The sequence below is a fragment of the Rhinolophus sinicus genome, linkage group LG03 (assembly GCF_036562045.2).
Source record: "Rhinolophus sinicus isolate RSC01 linkage group LG03, ASM3656204v1, whole genome shotgun sequence".
NCBI classification, from domain to species: Eukaryota; Metazoa; Chordata; class Mammalia; order Chiroptera; family Rhinolophidae; genus Rhinolophus; species Rhinolophus sinicus.
The window spans coordinates 35,761,405-35,780,456 of NC_133753.1; the positions used below are offsets into that span (position 1 = coordinate 35,761,405).

At 40.8% G+C, this 19,052-nt stretch overlaps 1 pseudogene; it reads left to right on the forward strand.

Annotated features, from left to right (window-relative positions):
• Nucleotides 1–5,820: 5,820 nt before the first annotated feature.
• Nucleotides 5,821–18,104, forward strand: LOC109444435 (small ribosomal subunit protein eS25; annotated as a pseudogene).
• Nucleotides 18,105–19,052: the final 948 nt, after the last annotated feature.

The window sequence follows — 19,052 nt, forward strand, 5'->3', positions numbered from 1 at the left end:
AAGGTTAAAAACCTCTGTAGGTGGCTTCCTCACTGTGTCTCTCCCTGGCACGCTCAGAATTCATTCTACACAATCAAAGCAAGCTAACATTCAGGATAATATTTCACACAGAGAAAAAAAAAGTCCCAAGAGTTCATGATCTCTTATTCAGTGGCAATTTTGTCAATGACAATTTGACACAGAAAAGTAGAAAACTGGTCACTCTTTATCGTGTGCATTTTGCTGGCCTTGGGCAATGCTGAAGCAAGTGTAACAGAAACCAGTTATTACCCAGTAAACCCCAGTCTGCTTGCTCTTCGCAGCAAATAAAATTAGCTTCTGTATCTGCCTTACGAGCCACTGTAGCTACCCAATATCCAAGGAAGCCTGCTTGTGGTTGGCCTGGTTGGCAAAACTAGCAGAGCGAGAACAGGATGAGGTCACCCAGAAGGGAGCAAGGTGGTGGCTGTGACGTTGCTCCTCAGGGAGGCCTGCCCAGCCCCCAGTCACCCAGAGCTGCTCATCAGGGCTGCCTCTTCTGCTCACCCTCGTCTTAGTGGACAGGAAATTCGTGAATACTCTTACAATTGAATGGAGGGGATTGCTTAGAAAGTAAAGCAGAGGGTGCCAAAAATATGTGCACACATTATAAGAAAGGAAAAAACTATTAAAATTATGCTGATGGAACCACTTTGAGCATCTCTTGTCATTGCAGAAGTCAAGCATGACTTGTATTCCTCTTTTGTTATCAGTACATATTGAGTATTACAATTTTAATACAGTTTTTTCCTTCCTTAAAATGTGTATACATTTTTTTGGCACCTTCTGTAGTTCTGTTTAATTAAGCATTTTCAAATCACTCAAAGGAAACTAAAATTATCATTACTAAAATAATTACTTGATTTAGGACTGTTTAGTCTGTTGTCTGCTCTGTTAAAAATGACCAACTGAACTGACTCTATTTCTTGTCCCATTTTAGCGACAAAAATAGAAATTCTTGTGCTCTCTCTCCCCCTCTGCACTGAACATAATTAGGCTCTGCCACGTAGGAGCCAACTTTCAGTTCAGAAACCTGAGATCGTCTCTCAATTAATCCCCATGTGAGTAATATAAGCACCATTAGCAATCCATGTTCCCAGTGGCAATTCTTGCTATTTTGGAGCTAAGAAGCCCTGTCGGGAAAAATGAGCTTTCCGGAAGTCTGTGATTAATAAGAAATGGGCACAAATCCAGGTTGCCTAGTCCTAAGAACTCCTTTCTCTGCCTTCATTTTATCTGCAAAACAAGGACATTCCTATGTGCTACCTACTCATGAAGATGCTGTGAGCATTACGAGCTGCTGGGGTTAGGAAGTTCTTGGATGAAAGCCACTGTCATACAGTGACATCTACCACCTAGAATACCACTTGCAAACTCAGATGACACGTTTGTAATCTCACTGTGAACTACCTCAGTCTTTGTCATTTATTATGCACAGAACACATTTCAAGCCACCTACTCTGAGGAAGCCAAATGCAGCAAGACTACATTCTTAGCCTTCAGAGATGAAAAGTTCTTACCAGCCTTCCTTGTAAGGGATCCATTCATAGTCACAGCAGCCCTCTATTTTGGATGTCGCATTATAAATACCCAGGTAAGTCTGAGACTCCTCTAGGTATTTCCCACTATCCCTCTTCCAGGAGGAGGTGAATAATTGTACAAATGACCTCTCCGGATCATATGACATGATTGCAAAGAGAGGAGAGAGAGGCAGAGACAGAGAGAGAGCGGTCTCCAATAAGATTCCTAGAACGAATACCAAACAAGGGACTTCACCAGAACAGAAGCAGCCTCAGAAGCTGGCTAGATACAAAACTGGTGGGTGAGCTGGGTTACCTTTGCCTGGGTCTTGCATAAACCCAATGGTGAGACCACACCAGGGCAACAGTGCCCTGGGCACAAAGAGTGAGGCAATGGCAGAATGTGCCAGAGTGAGAACTCTTGGTACAGGCTTCCGTGCCTTTGGACAAGGCAGGCGCTGGTGTGTGTCCATCCTGGGCCTCTTCACCCTCCGTGAGGATGGCAGTGAGGAAGGCAGTCCTGGCCCTCAGCTCTGTTCTGTTCATCTTAGCATTCCTTCCTCCCATCTAGAGTTCCCTGTAGTCTCTCCTTAGTCCACAAGACAGCCTTCTCCCCCAAGGGACTCCCAGTTCACCCATATAAGAACATCAGTTTTGCTTAGCCAAAACCACTACCGCTGCTCAAAGAAATAAAGAGCAGGGAGGCGTTTTATCTTGGCAGGGGACATTAGATTTTGCACTGGGGGCCATTTTTATTTGTTCTGCTACTACAAGGCATTATTTCCTGCCAGAAAAAGAATAACTCTAGCTCCGCTTTGGACATGAGAGACCGCTAAGCTACAGACCCATAAATGGAGTTCTATGTTCCCATGGCCTGTTCCAAAGCAGCGCCTAAGAAACCAGCTCCACTCAGCAATGCTGTGTCGTACTTCCTACCTCCACCTGCGACTCCTTGAGGATGCCAAAGCCAGTTCCAGGTGACATCAGTAAGAACGGTCCTCAGGCTTATCTCCCCTAAAATCTGGCAGTTGAAGAAAAGATAATCCAAGCGTATATTCTGCCTTCTGAAAGTGAAAGATTGATTGATTGATTGATTGATTGATTGATTGATTGATTGATTGGAGTTTTGATTATTCACAACCCACCCAGCAAGCTTTCCGAAAGCTCCGTAGCAAGCAACAGTGGAATGTGGCTGCAAAAGAACAAATTAATTAAGGCTAGCAGGAACCTGCTTGAGTAATGGATCAACAAGTTCTCCAGAACTACATCAGACGGGCACAATCAATGCAACAGCCAAGCCAGAAAACTACTGCAGTACTGATTATATTTTCTGAAATAAGATGTCTGAGAGCTACCTTTATTTTGCTACTTCCTGAATTACCTCATACTTACCATGGTTTTTATCCATTTACACATAAATCAGTCACACTGGATGCTAGTCACAACTCAGCCTGTGTTCTCAAGCGCGCTGAGTGCCCTACGCTGTGGTGCAAATAAAACAAAACCCTGAGATCCCCTCCCTCCGTCCCATGCTGTGTGTGGAGAAAATCAGGATCTCACTCTTGTTTGAAGACTGCCATAAGCAATTCCATATATTTTGTTAAGCCCTAAATGTCGTGTAGGATGGTAAGTGGAATTGCTTCTGAAATTTAAACATCTATTTCTCAAGTCTCTGTTCCAATTAAGCTTTTGATTTTGGGTAAGATACCCCCAAGTTAGGTCTTTTGGCCCTCAGACCATCTGATGAGAATCTATCTTGATACATTAACCTCCCCTCACACCCAGAATTAGTGGGGCATTTACCCAGGCTTAAAGGGTTGAAAGGCATTTCATCCTAAGTCTTGAAGGTAATGGGATAAAATTTGAAAGGGAACGGACAGCATTTCCTCTGTGCCTGTTAAGACATTAAGAAATATACAGTGAGATATACAAATACATAGTCTCCCTGTCTGGCACGACACAATGGGAAATGGAGCTTACTTATTTCTGCCCCCTGTAAATCCTTTATTTCCTTTCCTGAAAATACCCAATGGCATACCAGCTGTGACCCAGTGTCTGATGTATGTGTATATTTCAATTTTATGTTGATGGTATTAAGAATCGAAGCATCTCTAAATCCACCTCACAGGAAGCCAGTCCATAGCTGTTAATATTACATTACATTCTAATTATTCATTCTCTATCCCTCTTCACACCATTATTCCAAGACCAACAGATCAGGCTTTTTCACTGAATACTAATACTAACATTCTTCAGTACTCTAGAGCTGCGTTTGTGTGTCTCCCTGGACAGAGAGACCAATCACAGGATGAAACAGAAATCCACACTCTGCTCAATATCACATTAGCATGTCTCTTCCTATTTCGGTCACAAAAAGTCATTTCCCAGTTGTCCCACATGAATAGCCCCTTTACCACTTATCAATATGGATGAAGCCCAAACTACCCACTTTATGCAAAATAGTAAAAGTGAATTGTCCTTTCTTAAAAAAAAGAAAAAACACAGATGAGTAGACCACCTCTGCCTTTTGTCTTTGTAAAAGCAGCTGCTTCTGTAGCTTTAGCCTATCTCTTAGAATTTACTGCCAGGCTACCCACATCAGGACCAAACAGGAAACTTCCCATGAAAACAAGAAACTGAAATTTAAGATGCAAGGGAAATGTCTCTACAGAAAGGCAATGAAGCAATGAAAAACCCAGGAATATAGCAACACCTTATCCTCCTTCTCCCTGGAAAAGTGTTGCAGCTCAAATCCAAGGGGTGAACCTCTTGATGGAAGAGCAGCCGCCCAACCTGGTTTGGGAGCCAGCAGGAAAAAGCAGAGCAGGACCACCTAGAGGACCTACGTGAAAGAAGGGTGGCTAAGTCGCCACAGAAAATGTTTACTTGAGTCTGAAAGAAAATACCTGCAATCAGAGTTTCACCCTCAGTTTTTGGACAGAACCAACAATAGGCTATTAAATTATTGATTTTACCACCTGTAATGTAAACACTCTAGCAGATCAGTAAAGACACCTGGTAAATATTTTATATCTAACTGTGGGGTTGAGCTCCCAATCAACCACCACACTTCTTTCAGTCAGGTACTCAATAAGTGCTTGCTGATCGTGACAGCTAATGCTACTGAGCTCGTATTACAGTCCAGATCCTCTTCTAAGCACTTTTAAACATTACTTCTAATAATTATCAAACCAACCCTAAAAGGTAGATTGAACCTATTTGTGATGGTTAATTTGTGATGGTCAGCATGACTGGCCAGCAGGCACCCAGATTAGTTGTTTCTGCCAGTGTCTGTGAAAGTGTTTCTGGATGAGACTAGCATTTGAATTGGTGAACTCATAAAGCCGCTGAGCATCATCCAACCTGTTGAGGACCTGAATAGAACCAAAGGTGGGAAAGGAGGAATTTGCCAATTCCTCCCCTGCCTCACTGATTAAGCCGGGACATCTTATTTCATCTTCTCCAGCTCTTAGACTAGAATTTACACCATCAGCAACCCTGGTTATCAGGCCTTCAAACTCAAACTGAATTTCACCACTGACTTTCCAAGGTTTCCAGCTTGCAGACAACAGGTCATGACGCTTCTCAGCCTCCTTGATTGTATGAGCCAACTCCTCATAATAAATCTCCATATATATGTAGATTCTGTAGGTTCTGTTTCTCTGGAGAACCCAGGATTATAAAGAATCCTGTAGCTCAGAGGAATCAATGAGCTTGCCCAGACTTTCAGCAAGGAAGTGGCAGGGGCAGGATTTGAGCCAGGCCTGCATGACTCCAAAGCCCAGCCAGGCTCTTTCCAAGACACAAACAAATATCCACAACAGCAAAGTATGCTGAATTCACTGGACTTTAAAATTAAAAAAAAAAAAAATGAGGCAAGCCAAAAGTCCAAATTTGGGTACATGTAAAGGTTATCCCTTTCAGTAAAATGGAAAGTCAGACTTAGAATTGTTATCAGTAAGCATATGTGCCTTAGCTCTGAAGGTCAAAAAAGTCAACCATCCAGAAATTAAAGTACAAGTCCCTGTATCTCCAGCATTTAACATAGAAGACAGTAGAACAAGCTCCTAAAAGTTTTAAGCCCTAGGTTGGGACTCCAGAGACTTGGGTTCTACTCCTCTATCAGTTACGAAGTCCCTAAGCCACTTATTTGCCCTGGCCTCCGGTCTTGCCTGCAAAAGGTAGGGATTTGATTCTACCAGATGTGTGAGTTCCCGTCTTGATCTGGGGCTAAGATTTCTCAGCACTGACACTAATTCACCTCATACCACCCTGAAGAGGCATGACCCATTTTTCAGACAAGAGTCGAGATTCAGCAAAGGTAAGTGCTTTACTCAGTACTTCATCAGAAACAAGGCCTATTGTCTCCCTGGTTCTCCTGTATTGCCAGACGCTCCTTCTTCCCCATCTTGCCTTGGGATATTTAGTTGACAGTGGCTGAGGTGGGATGGAAGGGAACCAGAATGCATCTCTCCACCCTTCCCTAATGCTGACCATATCTCACTACCGATTGCCATGAGGCTTCCCAGAGAAGCCTCCACGTCCCTAACTCACCCCTGCTGGCAACCATCCCATAACAGAGTGGGAAGGGGGCTGGGATGTATTTCCCACCGTTTGCGTGGAGGTGATTAACAGTAGACTCGCCCAGTCACCTGGACACCCAGAAGGGTCTGCTACTGAGGACAAGCTCTTCCCCTACCTGTTTACTGACACCTCGACACAAGCCCACAGTCTCTCATTTGGCCACCTGCCTCCCACTCATTCCAGTCACCCGGGCACAAAACCAAACCACGCTGTTCTTCTGCACAAAGATGTCCTTTGGTGAAAATTCCAAACACAAGCTTACCATGTTACATGAGGGCTATTAAACTGTTTAAGCCGGCCTTATGCTAAATCACTGGGGTTTGGCTGTCTCTCTCTACACGTCACACACTCACACCTCCCTGCCAATCTGGAGAAAAGTAGTTTTCTCCTCATCCAAATGTTCAGCAGTATGCATATTGAGCCCTTTACCCCTTGTTTATTTCTCCTTTCACCACCTCAGGGTATTTTATTTCTATTTTATTTCTGAGTACCATTTTTTCCACTTCATAGTTTCTCACTTTTACTTGCTAGGTATGTTCATTCCATCCTCTGTCTTTATTTTCCTTTCCTCTGGCAAAAAAAAAAAAACAGAGAAAAACAAACAAAACAAAAAAAACACCTTTTATTTTTTAATTTTTTTAGTACTCTAAAGAGAGTTACATTGTGGGTTTTATTTCTCTTTACTTGCATTACACATCATTGGTCCTGGGCACAGAGGACTCCTTCTGCCCTTTTGGGGTTTACCAAGAATATGAAGCACTCGCTCACACACCTGTATGTCTTAGGTGCTCTGTGTGTGCTTTCTCATCAAATCCTCACTATTGCCTTATGAAATAGCTCTTTCCCTGTAACAGTGCCTCTCAGACTTTAATGTGCATATAAATATAAATCATCTGGATCTGGTGGTCTTGTTAATATACAGATTCCGATTCAATGGTTTGGATAAGGCCTTAGAATCTGCATTTCTTGCCAGAGCCCAGGTGGTCCTAAAGATGCTGTTCCGTGGGCCACACTTGCAGGTTGGGCCTGTGTTGGGACAGTGGCAGTACTTTTACATGATTGAGAGGCTGATGTGAAAATTCTGCCTACCGTGAGCATTTCCATCCCCGGTGGCCAGCACTGCCCTCTCCCCGTCATCTTCGCCTAAAATTAAACATTTCTAGAAAGGTCAACAAGTTCATCATGGACAGTGGATTGGTGACAATTTCAGAATGTGCAGCCTGAAAACAATGAAAGCACAGAGACAAGAATGACACCAAAGAAGGGGAGGGAAACGGGAGGCAACAGTTGTTAGAGGTGAAAGTGACCCAATAAGAGACGAACACGATAGGATATTTCTTCAAGGAAGATGTGTGGACCCCTTACCCTAGGAGACAAGCACAGGAGGTGAGACACAGACTCTGCCATCTTGGAACTCACTGAATCTCCTTTCAAAGAACATTTATTGTGTGCCTACTGACATGAATACACATGCCAATATTCTCTTTATATACATACATCTTCTCATTAAATGCTCATGACCACCTTTTGAAGTAGCTATCACCCTCAGTTTTACAGACAAACAGAACTGAGGCTCAGAGGAATTGGTTAATTCTTCCCAAGATAATGACCAATTCACATAAATTGGATTCACTCCTCCACTTCCCACTGCAAGCTCAGGTCTCTATTATCACACAAGCTACCCAAAGACTGCGATAAAATCAAGGAGCCCACTCGAGTTCCAGAGACAGAGGAGCTTCTGCCTTTGATGAAACTTTTTTTAAAACGCATATATGACTCAAAAGACAGTGAATCTATTTATGCTCGTCAGGGCTTTGGATGCAAAGGGAGAGAAAGAATCTTCAGGACTACGGGGCAGAGGAGGGGGGGTGTGGTGTGCAGTGAAGCCCTTCTGCGGTTGTTATTTGGTGCACCTCTGATCTCTGTTGGGAAGTTGAAATCCTTGAGAGCAGAGAGTGACTAGACAGTCACTCTCTGAGACCGGCCTGTCTCTGCAGGAGAAACATGCTCAGCCTGTGTTTGATTATATCCCTTCCCACCCTGCCATGCCTTCTGAGACCAGTGTACCATAAACTACCCCAAGCATGGTTATATCAGTTTTCCCCCACCATCAGGTCCATCTTCTGTGTCTTTTAATAAACGCTTAGCTATTCCATTTAAAAATGTCTATCAATTCTGTAGTCCTGTTTCCTTCTCCTTTCCTCTATTTCCCGTTTTCTTCACCACGAGTTTCTTTGCTCCCTGCTCTCACAACGGAAGTCCTCACTCATTGTTTTAACTCCTTGTGACCTGGCTTCCATCCCCACTCCTCTCCTAAAACTGTTTACCTCCTTGGTCACCGAAGTCCCTTAATGGCCTTTTCTCTCCGACTGCCTCATCTCATGCCTGATCTTTCTCAATTTTGCTGTACAACTTAATGCTGCTGCTCATCTGCTTCATCTTGAAAAGCTCCCTCTGACTTTCAAAACGCAGCGTGTCTCATCCTGCTCCAACATTGCTGGTCTTTCTCTCACTTCCTTAAAGATTTTTTCTCTTCCTCTCACCCCTAAATGTGGATGGCCTCTCTGACTTTTATCATTGATCCATTTCTATTTCCCTGGATGCTCCCTCCTTTGATGAGTTCTGTCCCTGCTGTGGCTTCACTTATGATATTTTGGGTAGATAACTTCTTGGCTCTGGACTCACATTTCCATCTGGCAACTGAACATTTCTACTTACCATTTTCTAAGTAACAATACTATCTCAAACCAACAAAATCTTTCCCCTGGTTTTACAAGTCCTATTAATGGTATCACTATTTTCCCATTCATCCAGAGTTAATTTGTGACATCTCACATCCTTAACCCTTAAGATCCAAGAGATCGTCAAATCCCGTAGATTCAACCTCCCCAACATTGCTCACATCCTCCCTATTCTCTTCTTCCTACTACACCTACTGCGGTCCAGATCCGTGCTGGACCTTCAATCTGCTACCTCTTTTCCGTTCTCACTTCCACGGCTTCAATAGCCCCAGTGTCTTCCTTCCTCGACTTCTTCCTACCTCGCATCCTTCCAAAATCCTTTGGACATAAATTTTCCAAAGTTAGAGCTCTGATCATGTCACTCCCTAAAACTTCTACTTCTTAACTGCCCAAATAATGAAGCCCAAACTGCCCAAATAATGAAGCCCAAAAATCCTATTGTTAAATAATCTCCAAACAATGACCCGACCTTACATTCCAAGACGGAAACCCCACGTCCATTTTATTTATACCTTCTTACGCAACCACCAAACTAGATGCTCCTTATTCCACGAATATCCACCATGCTTATCCTCGTCTGAGTCTCTCCTCATAGTTCCTCTGTCTGAAATGTCCTCCTCAGCATCAAACTCAGTTGCCCTTTTTTCCACACTAATCAGGAGTGATCTTTCTTCCCCTGCTTTGAATCCCCAGAACTTGTACTTAAGTATCTTTAATAGTTTCTCCCTCAAATTACTTAGAATAACTTGTACAATAACTTGTAAGAAAATGTGTTAACTACCTTGGAATCTAGAAGCAAAGATAAGACATGCGTCCAAATAGCTATCATCAAAGAGGTTCCGTGGTGGTCAGTGCATCCCAATTTTTTTTTTCTATTAGTGAAAACAGTGAATGTATGTGTAGAGGGACAAGGTGGGGGTCACATGAGTTTTTATTGATAAACACTAGTAAAATATTACTTGTTAACTATTCAAAAATACATAACCTTGGTAGCTCCTAAAGCAGTTCCATTTCATCATCATCCCAGGTGGTAGAAACATATACCAATGCTTCTCACACAATAATGTGCATTGTAAGTACTTGAGAACCTTAACGTGCAGACTGTGAACCAGTAGTTCTGCAAGAAGGGAGGACAGGCTGAGATTCTACATTTCTAACAAGTTTCTAGGTTATGCCTATGATGCTGGTCTATAGATCACATTTTAAGTAGCAAGGAGTCTTAAACCATGCTTGAAAATCACTCAATATTTTCAGTGTGAGAATTCAGATACACCCTGAGGTTTATACTCCAATTGACAGCTGCAGAAATTTAAAGTGGATTCAAATGGATTAAAATTTGTGAAATTCATCTGCAAACGGGCCTTTATCTCTATTAAATGGCCTTGTAGTTTTTCAAATTTCGCAATTCTGGGGAGCTCAAAGCAATGTGGCAATGGAAAGTGAATGTGGTATTCAGTTACCTGTGGCAGGTGAGTGTGCATAGCTGCACATCCTTCACCATATCAGCAAGTCTTGTTTTCTCCTTCCGTAATTTCAAGTTGAATGTGTCACATGTCTTCTCTCATCAGTAAGGAAGTACAATCTTGTGTGTCTCTAGGAACCAATAAATTGGGTCTCTAAGAGCCCCTGAATGCCCCAAAGCCCTTGATCTAAGAAAGTAACTCAAAAAATTCCATCTTTCCAACAAGTTTCCATGACCTAGCCATCTGCCTGCAGAAAAATAAACTAAGTTTCCATACCCTGCATCAATCAATTTCTTCCCAACCTCTCCTAATCTGGCAAGCATTAAGGGCAGAAATGAGAAGAACATTCACAGCCCTAATCATTTCCTCCGTCACATCATACAAAGAACTTACAGAGTTCTCAGCACAGACTTTCCCAACAAATGATGCAATGGAAGGGGCACCCACTCACCTTCTCATATGATTTGAGTAAAATGTTAATGTCTTCTCTTGCCTCACACTGCAGGTGCCCATGTGTGACCACTGGCCTCAGTTTTTCCACAATAAGACTACGTAAATTTCATATTGGTAAGAGGTTAGGCTCTTCTGGCTCATGTTGGCTAACTTTATAAAGTCATTTTTACTAAATATTTCCGACACACACTATATCCTGTTTTTAAGACCCAAATCATGGTTTTTATTAAGTCACTAGGTACACCCTTCTACCTCATATACCAAAAGTTTTTCCCAGGGAAGTAAGGGTGTTCTTCTCTCATAGGACATCATTTCCTAAAAGCTCCACCATGGATCAAAAACCATTATTCATCCCAAAGAGTTAGTAAATTATAACCCATTTCCTCAATTATTTGACAAAAACAACCATTCTCTTTTATTCGAGTAACAGTACTGCATTTTTCTGCAGAGGATTACCTGTCCTGAATTTTCAGTTCTTGTGGTCCTGGTGGACCATCACTTGAAACAAGCCAGGTCAATGAAAAGGAAGCACCTAAAAGTGGGGAAAGTAGGAAGGTGGGAGTCTCTTTGCACGGGGGTGCTAAGCTGGTAAGATATAAAGTGGGAGCAGCTGGTGGCCCTCTTGGCACCCACGAAGACAGCCCATCTGAGAGCAGAGCCCACACACAAGAAAGAAGTGGAATATCAGATAGAGGTAACCTCATGTGAGCACCTGATGACAAATACCAACATAAGCCTTTTTTGGTTAAGTGACCTTGAACTGGCTTTCTGTTAGTTATAACTGAAACTATCCCGGCTGATATAAGACTTCGGAAATGATGATGATAATAATAGCTAACCCCCGACACGGTACTTACCATATTCTGGGCTCTGTTGTAAGTACGATCCATATATTGATTCATTTAATCTTCACTACAATTCTATGCAGCAGATGCTGTTATTGTCAACATTCTCTCCATTTTACAAATGAGGAAACTGAGACAAAAACCTTCCTCAGGCCACCCAGCTAACAAGTGATGAAATCAGGATTGAAACTTCAGCAGTCTGGCTCCAGAGTCAGTGCTGTGAATCCAAGCTGCTCAAAGAGTGGCCCACAGACTGGCTCCAGTCTATAAACTAATCAATGTTTGTGAAGAGAAATTGAGAGTGTGTGCCTAGAAACCTTCATGTAAAGCGGACATGGCTTTTTATTTTACTTTTTATTTATAAAAGTATTGGTCCATGATGAGTTGGGAATTTTTTTTAAATCGTATCCTTCACCACAGAGTTTGAGGAACATTATTTAGCTTGGAGCATAAGCATAGGGATTTAGATATAAATCACAACCTCTCTTGAAACATTTAAGTATCTATGAATAATGTTGGTGTCACTTGGCAATCCCAAAATATATTACTTCTTGATTCCATTCCAATGTTTCAAAATAGAGTTCTTTGAGGTATTTTTAGTTCCCATGACTCTGGATTAGAATGGGATCCTGAGTTCTCAGTGGACTTTTAAAGATGCTAATGCATTTTGAGTTAAAGCTACACAGCACGAAGGATCTTGGCAATGGTTTCTTCCCAGTGAACCTTGCCTGAAGGAAGCAGAGCAAAAGCAAAGGGACTCACAATTCCAGCCAAAGGAGAAATCACAGAATGTAAGTACCAGGAAAGGAGTGGTCCCAGAGAATTTGAAGAGGGGCTCCAAATGGAGGAGAAATTTGTAACAGCATAGAAGCCAGCTGTGACCCTGCAGGGTTCGCATATGCATCCACTTTGAGAAATATACTTGTAGCCTGTGCCCTAACACATTAAAAAATAAAATAAAAAAATACAGTGCCTAGGACACAAGGTTAGTCCATCAGATCTATAAATAAATAAAAATATAAATAAGTCTTTCTTGAACAGACACACCTCACAAAGGGACAACAAGGCCATGAAAAAAAAATATGCTTGATATTGCTAGTCATGAGGGAAATGCAAAATAAAGCCACAAGATACCATTATACACCCACCAGAGTGGCTAAAATTAAAAAGACCGACAACAGCAAATGTTGACAAGGATATGGAACAACCGGAACTGTCATACATGGCTGACAGAAATGGAAAAAGAGTTGCCAGTTTCTTTTCAAGTTAAAATATACCTACCCTTTGACCCAGCAATTCTACTCCTGCATATTTACTTCTACATATTTATCCAAGAGAATTGAAAACATATGTTCACACTAAGACTTACACAAGAATGCTCATAGCCCTGAACCGGGAATAACACAAACAATCCCCAGTTAGTAGGAGAATGAATTAAAAAATTGTGATATGTTTCTACAATAGAATACTACTAAACAATAAAAATGAACAAACTATTGACACATGCAACAACAGGGATGAATATTACAGACAGAAATTGGACACAAAGGGTACATACTCTATGATTCCATTTACATGGAATTCTATAATAGGCAAAGTAAATCTAACATGAAAATTATCAGAATGTTGGTTCCCTCTTGGGAAAGAGGAATGGGCAGGAAGATTGCATGGGAAAGAACATGAGGAAGTTTTCTGGGGAGATAGAAATGAGCTATATCATGATAGGGATGTGAGTAACAGGGGTATGTTGAGTGGAAGGTGTAAGATATGGATAAAAGTATAGATGAAGCAAGAATGGCAGAATATTAATCATTGTTGAAGATGCATGATGGGTACCTGAGTGTCATTATACCATTCTGATTGCTTTGCATCTATTTGAAATTTTCCATAATAAAAAGCTAGAAAATAAATAAAGTCTCTTGCAATTTAGTCAATGTCATCAGCACTTTTTATAAATAAATTTTTTTTCCAGAAAAAAAAATGCATTTAAGAACCAAATGCCACTTTAGGAATAAGTACCACCAACAAGATCTGTCCGGAGTATGAGGAAGAATATGTCATGCTCTACAATGCAGAGGGTATGCTTTTTTCTTAATATACAGTGTCTACCATTGTTACATCTAATAACTCAAAAAGCTCAGAGGAGAAAACAGTTCTCATTGATTTGCATACAATTGGTAATTGCTTCATTCAAGACACAGCACAACTCAACTTCAATGAAAAGTTCCTAGATACAAGGCAAGGATTATGAAATAAAAACATTTTAAAATTTTGTCTTCTCCTTACAGCTTATTATTTCACTATAAATGCCAAATAATGATTTTTAAACCAAGCTATCTAAGGTTTCAATCAAGTAAAGTCAAGTGTTTCTGCCTGTCACTTAGGAAATACTAGAAAAAACTTCCAAGTCCAACAACAAGTGAAAGAATGAATACATTGCCATACAGCACATTCTGTAAATGTCTAGTTTGTAAAGAATGATTTAAAACAAGGTACAATGCTGATGCTATGTCAAGTGAAACAGAACACAAATGTACTTATAATACCAACTCTTAAATATATTTACATTTGTGGAGAAAAAAACTCAAGAATACAATGACTATCAGCATCATATTGTTACATCACTGGATGGTGAAATAATGAATATTTTGTATTTTTTTTCTTTATACTTTTCTGAATGTTTCCAGTTTTCTATAAAATTATAACCGGAAAACGAAACAAAAAAGTCACCTGTAAGTGGGGAACATGTCTTGCTACAACTCAAATTCTTACTCAGCAACAGTACAAAAAACAAGTTTATTTTTTTATGTCATTTAGGTTTTCTGAGAAAGGATAATGGTTCCTGGTGAGTTAGTACTGTAACAGCTTGCCTAGGAAGACTCCTCTTTCTCCAGCTGCCTTTAAAACGAATTCATAATACCCACTGTGATTATTTTGGTATGGGGAAAAACAAGGATAGCAAGCCAACAACCATTTTTCATTCTACTGCAAACACCCTTTATTCCAAATTCCCTCATCATGTTCATCCCTCAAGTGATTCCAGCAACATGCCATCCCTCAGCCAAGGCACTGGGGCATAGAAACGCTGGTCGACAGAACAGTCCATCTGGGTTGAATCTCAGTGCAGAGCAGAAAAGAAAATAAATTTGACTTAGTCTTCTCCTACTGAGTATGAGGGACCTATGTGGCTGCCTGATTACAGAAAACAGTAGCTGGCCTTCACCACCTCGCTTTTCAGAAGCTCCAAGGAGAGATAAATCAATAATACCTTGTTATTGTTACCCTGGAGCATGCCACGGAGAGTTGAGCTGGTAGAAATGGTTTAATCACAGAACCTTTACCACAGCTTCTGTGGAGAAGAACTGGCTGTCTCACCAGGCGCACCTCTGCACCCCACCCAGTATAATGAATTCAAATTTGATGAAAATACAGCCAGCTGTTCTTAATCGTTTGGGGTTGGTTGGCTGTATTCAATGGGGGTGGCAGTGTACTTTTTGTGGTTATCACTGTTTAGTAATAGAGTAACACTTCAATTATCCATACAGAAGACCAGCTGGACTACCAAGCCATGCCCTAGAGTGGCACTGTCCAATATGGAAGCTACTTGCCACTTGTGGCTGTGGAGCACTTCAAATGTAGCTAGACCAAACACCGTAAGTAGAGATGCACCGTAAGTATAAAATTCACATTGAATTTTGAAGACCTAGTACAGAAGAAAAAATGATGTAAAGTATCTCAATAATTTTTATGTTAGTCGCATGCTGAAATGATACTATCATGAACATATTGGGTTAAGTAAAATGCATTATTAAAATTAATTTTTCCTGTTTCTTTTCAGTTTCTTACTGTGACTGCTAGAAAATTTTGAATTACATATGCCGTGCACATTTTAATTCTATTGGAGAGTGCTGGTTTACAAAATGATCAGTGTTCATTAAATGTGTACTTGTGACTACTTACCCTGGAACATCCTACATAGAAACGTCCATGTGAGAAATGGCTTTGTCCTAAATAACAACTGTATCTCACCATGTCTGCTCTTATGACTTTCAATTTGGGCCTCCACGGTGACCCCATTCTTCATTTTCTCTGCCCTTGGAGATTTAATACATAGGAAATATCCCTCCCTTTAGCTGTCCCACAGGCTGCCCACTGTTACCCCTGTCCTTGCAGGAATGACTGTGTCATTCAGGGTCCCTAGGCACCTCTGTTGGAGCAGTCAAACCAGGGAACCAAACACTACCTCTTATAGTGTTTGGTTCCCTGGACAACATCCTACCTTAATGAAGGAGGCAACCGCTCATGTGCCTCCAAAGTCAGGTATGCTTCTCCTAGCTGGTACTCAGGTGACTTTTCAAAGAATTTTGAGAGAAAGAAAAATTCTTAGCCAAAAGACACAAATAGTAAACTGGCTGGTTCTGAGATAATGAGGCTGAATATGTTCCCTAGAGAATAAAGCCCCTGATCCCACCTGGCTGGGAAAAGCCCATGGTTAGCCTACTAAGCCTTCCCCTCTGGCTAAATGGCTAATTATTTCTGATAATGGTGGTCTGTACTAACACCTCACCTGCCCTAAGGCAGAGCAGATCTATCAAGTGAGGAGGGTAGTAATTACTGGTGATACTTGCAAACACTCATTATCTAAGCTCCTGGGTCCTTAGGAGACAGATATGAGATATAAGGGGATCAACTCATGACAATGCCAAAAGGAAACTGCAGCCATTTGAAAAGCAAAATGTGGTGACTGTTAATTTCTAAAAGTAAATCCAAAGAGTGTTAAACGTTCAAAGTAAGACTCTTAACATTTTGCAGTTACGTATATCTTCTGGCATCTGAGAATTGTTTCTTGCCTTCCTTTCTCCCCCCATTAGCTGTTGTGACTGCAGCTGAGACCTCTGCCTCCAAAGCATGCTGATACCATTTACCTCTCAATCTCCTTCCAGACTCCATTTCTCTGCTATGTTCCCTAGAGCTCCTCGCACTTTGGCAGGTACAGAGAATGTACGCGATACATACAGATAAATTGGTTATTTTTTGTCTTTAGCTGTATTTGAGTGCCTTCTTTTGACAGCAGAATATCCCCAAACATTTCACTAGGCCAAAGCTTGATGACCCAAACAGATTGTCAGTTATGGTTAATGATAGGAAACTTAAAGGTCACTTGTAAACACTCTTATGAATATTATACTGTGATACCGTGAACCGTTGAGACTTCTCGGTTTCAAGGAAGATTTCTGATGCTATTGAGATTTCAATGTAGAATTTATTTTAGGCTAAGGAAATATCACAGAGGAAAATGTAAACTATGTGAATTCAAATGTGAAAGCACCTTGTTGACCAATCTAAGACTCTCAGAAACACTCTCCTTTTTCTTCAGGAAAGAAAGTTTATAGAGAGTCGTGATGCACAGAACGGTAGACCCTTCCTTTTTAAGACACTGGGGTTTCATTCTGACGTGAGGAAACCAGATTTCAAAAGACAGACCTTGTTGGAAAGTCACCAATTGGCCACAAACAAAAATGTCTGTGAGGTTTGATATTTCTCAATCCAGCTTTGAGTTTTGTTTTACTTTTTACATTTTCTGAATGTACTTGTCATAAAATAAAATCCCAAATTCTACTTCTGAATAATCTGAAAAAGAGAGTCCTTTGATCCTCAGAGTTTTCTTGACTTTTAAGAAGAAAAAAAAGATAAGAAAATTTCAAAATATTTAATTCCCGTACCTATATAGTAAATGCTTTTTTAAACATTATTCCAAGAAAAAGCAGCTAACAAAAAAACATCTTGTAAGAGAAAATTTATAGGTGTAAAATAAAAAATATAGACATACAAAACTCTGAATATGTCATATGGAAAAAAATTTTCATAGTGGCATCTTAAGAGGACTCTACTTTCAATATGATTATGGAATCCACTCAATCACTGGGCACATGACAGATTTCCTGCCATCTTTTGTTTGTTTGTTTGTGTTTATTTTGCCTTAACTCACAACAGTCAAAAAACACTTCATTTGTTAAAACTCTAAAAGTATACTTATCTTTCTTTTTTGTCTGACATCTTAGCGAGGCTGCAGCTGTATCCGCTGCTCTCTGAGCTTCACAGTGCGGCCCAAGGACGACAAGGAAAGAAGAAAGATGCTGGAAAGTCAGCCAAGAAAGACAAAGACCGAGTGAACAAATCTGGAGGCCAGGCCACAAAGAAGAAGTAGTCCACAGACAAAGTTTGGGACAGGCTCAATAACATAGTCTTGTTTGACAAATTGACGTATGACCAACTCTGTAAAGAAGTTCCCAACTACAGGCCTATGACCCCTGCTGTTGTCTCTGAGAGACTGAAGAGCTGCGGTTGCTTGGCCAGGGCAGCCCTTCAGGAGCTCCTTAGTAAAGGACTTATTAAACTAGTTTCAAAGCACAGAGCTCAAATCATTTATACCAAAAACTCAAGGGTGGGGATGCCCCAGCTAGTGATGAAGATACATGAATAACAGGTTCCACCCGCTGTACATTTTGAAAAATGAAACTTTGTTACATCAAAAAAAGAAGTATATTTATCTTTTGAAATGAAGGCCCACACAGATATGCACACACAAAAATACAGTTTTGTACGTTATCCAAAGAAGACTGGCATCTTTATTGCCATGGTCCTGATGTGTAATAACTACATCCCATCTGCATCTTCAAACCTATATGCATCATAAATTCCAAGAAACCTCATCATAAAACTTCTATTCTTACACGGTTTCCACGATAGAATAGAGCAGCACTTTGTAGTATTATAGCACTTTCCATCCAAGAACAGAAAAAGTCTTTTATGATTCCTTTGTTTTCCTCCAGATAACCATGGAGGAAGGTCAATGGTACATATATTTTATTGAAACTCTTATCCAGGAAAACATAAAACCAAGAGAAGAGAGTGAGACTGTGAGCTCCTTGAGGTTACACACTACTTTCTTGAGTTATTAAAACTTAAAAAAAAAAAGTTAATTGATTGAAAATGTAAAGTTCTAACTCCATCTTAACATTGTTATCAGTGAAATATTTTTTATCCTCTCCACCAACATCTTGTCTCCAGCCAAAAGATATTCCTCACCGCACACATTATACTCAACCCCACAGTCACTGAAAACATAAAACATAGAAATCTGGATGCTTCTCTTGTAGGACTGGGGTAACCTCACCTTACCTAAAGCATGAGCGCCTTAGGGCAACTTGAAAGGCAGGAGGCAGCCTAACTGCCTGGGCCACAAAGAGGTCCCCAAATAAGGTAAGGACAAGATGTTACTTTAGCCAAATACCCAGATACGTGTTTGTTCTGTTTCATGTATGGAACATTGTTTAAAAGAAAACAGGAGAAAAGAGGAGAAGAGGAGGCGAGGAGGGGGTGGTAAGGAGAAGAGAGAAAAGAGAAAAAGGTATAAAGGGAATCCCT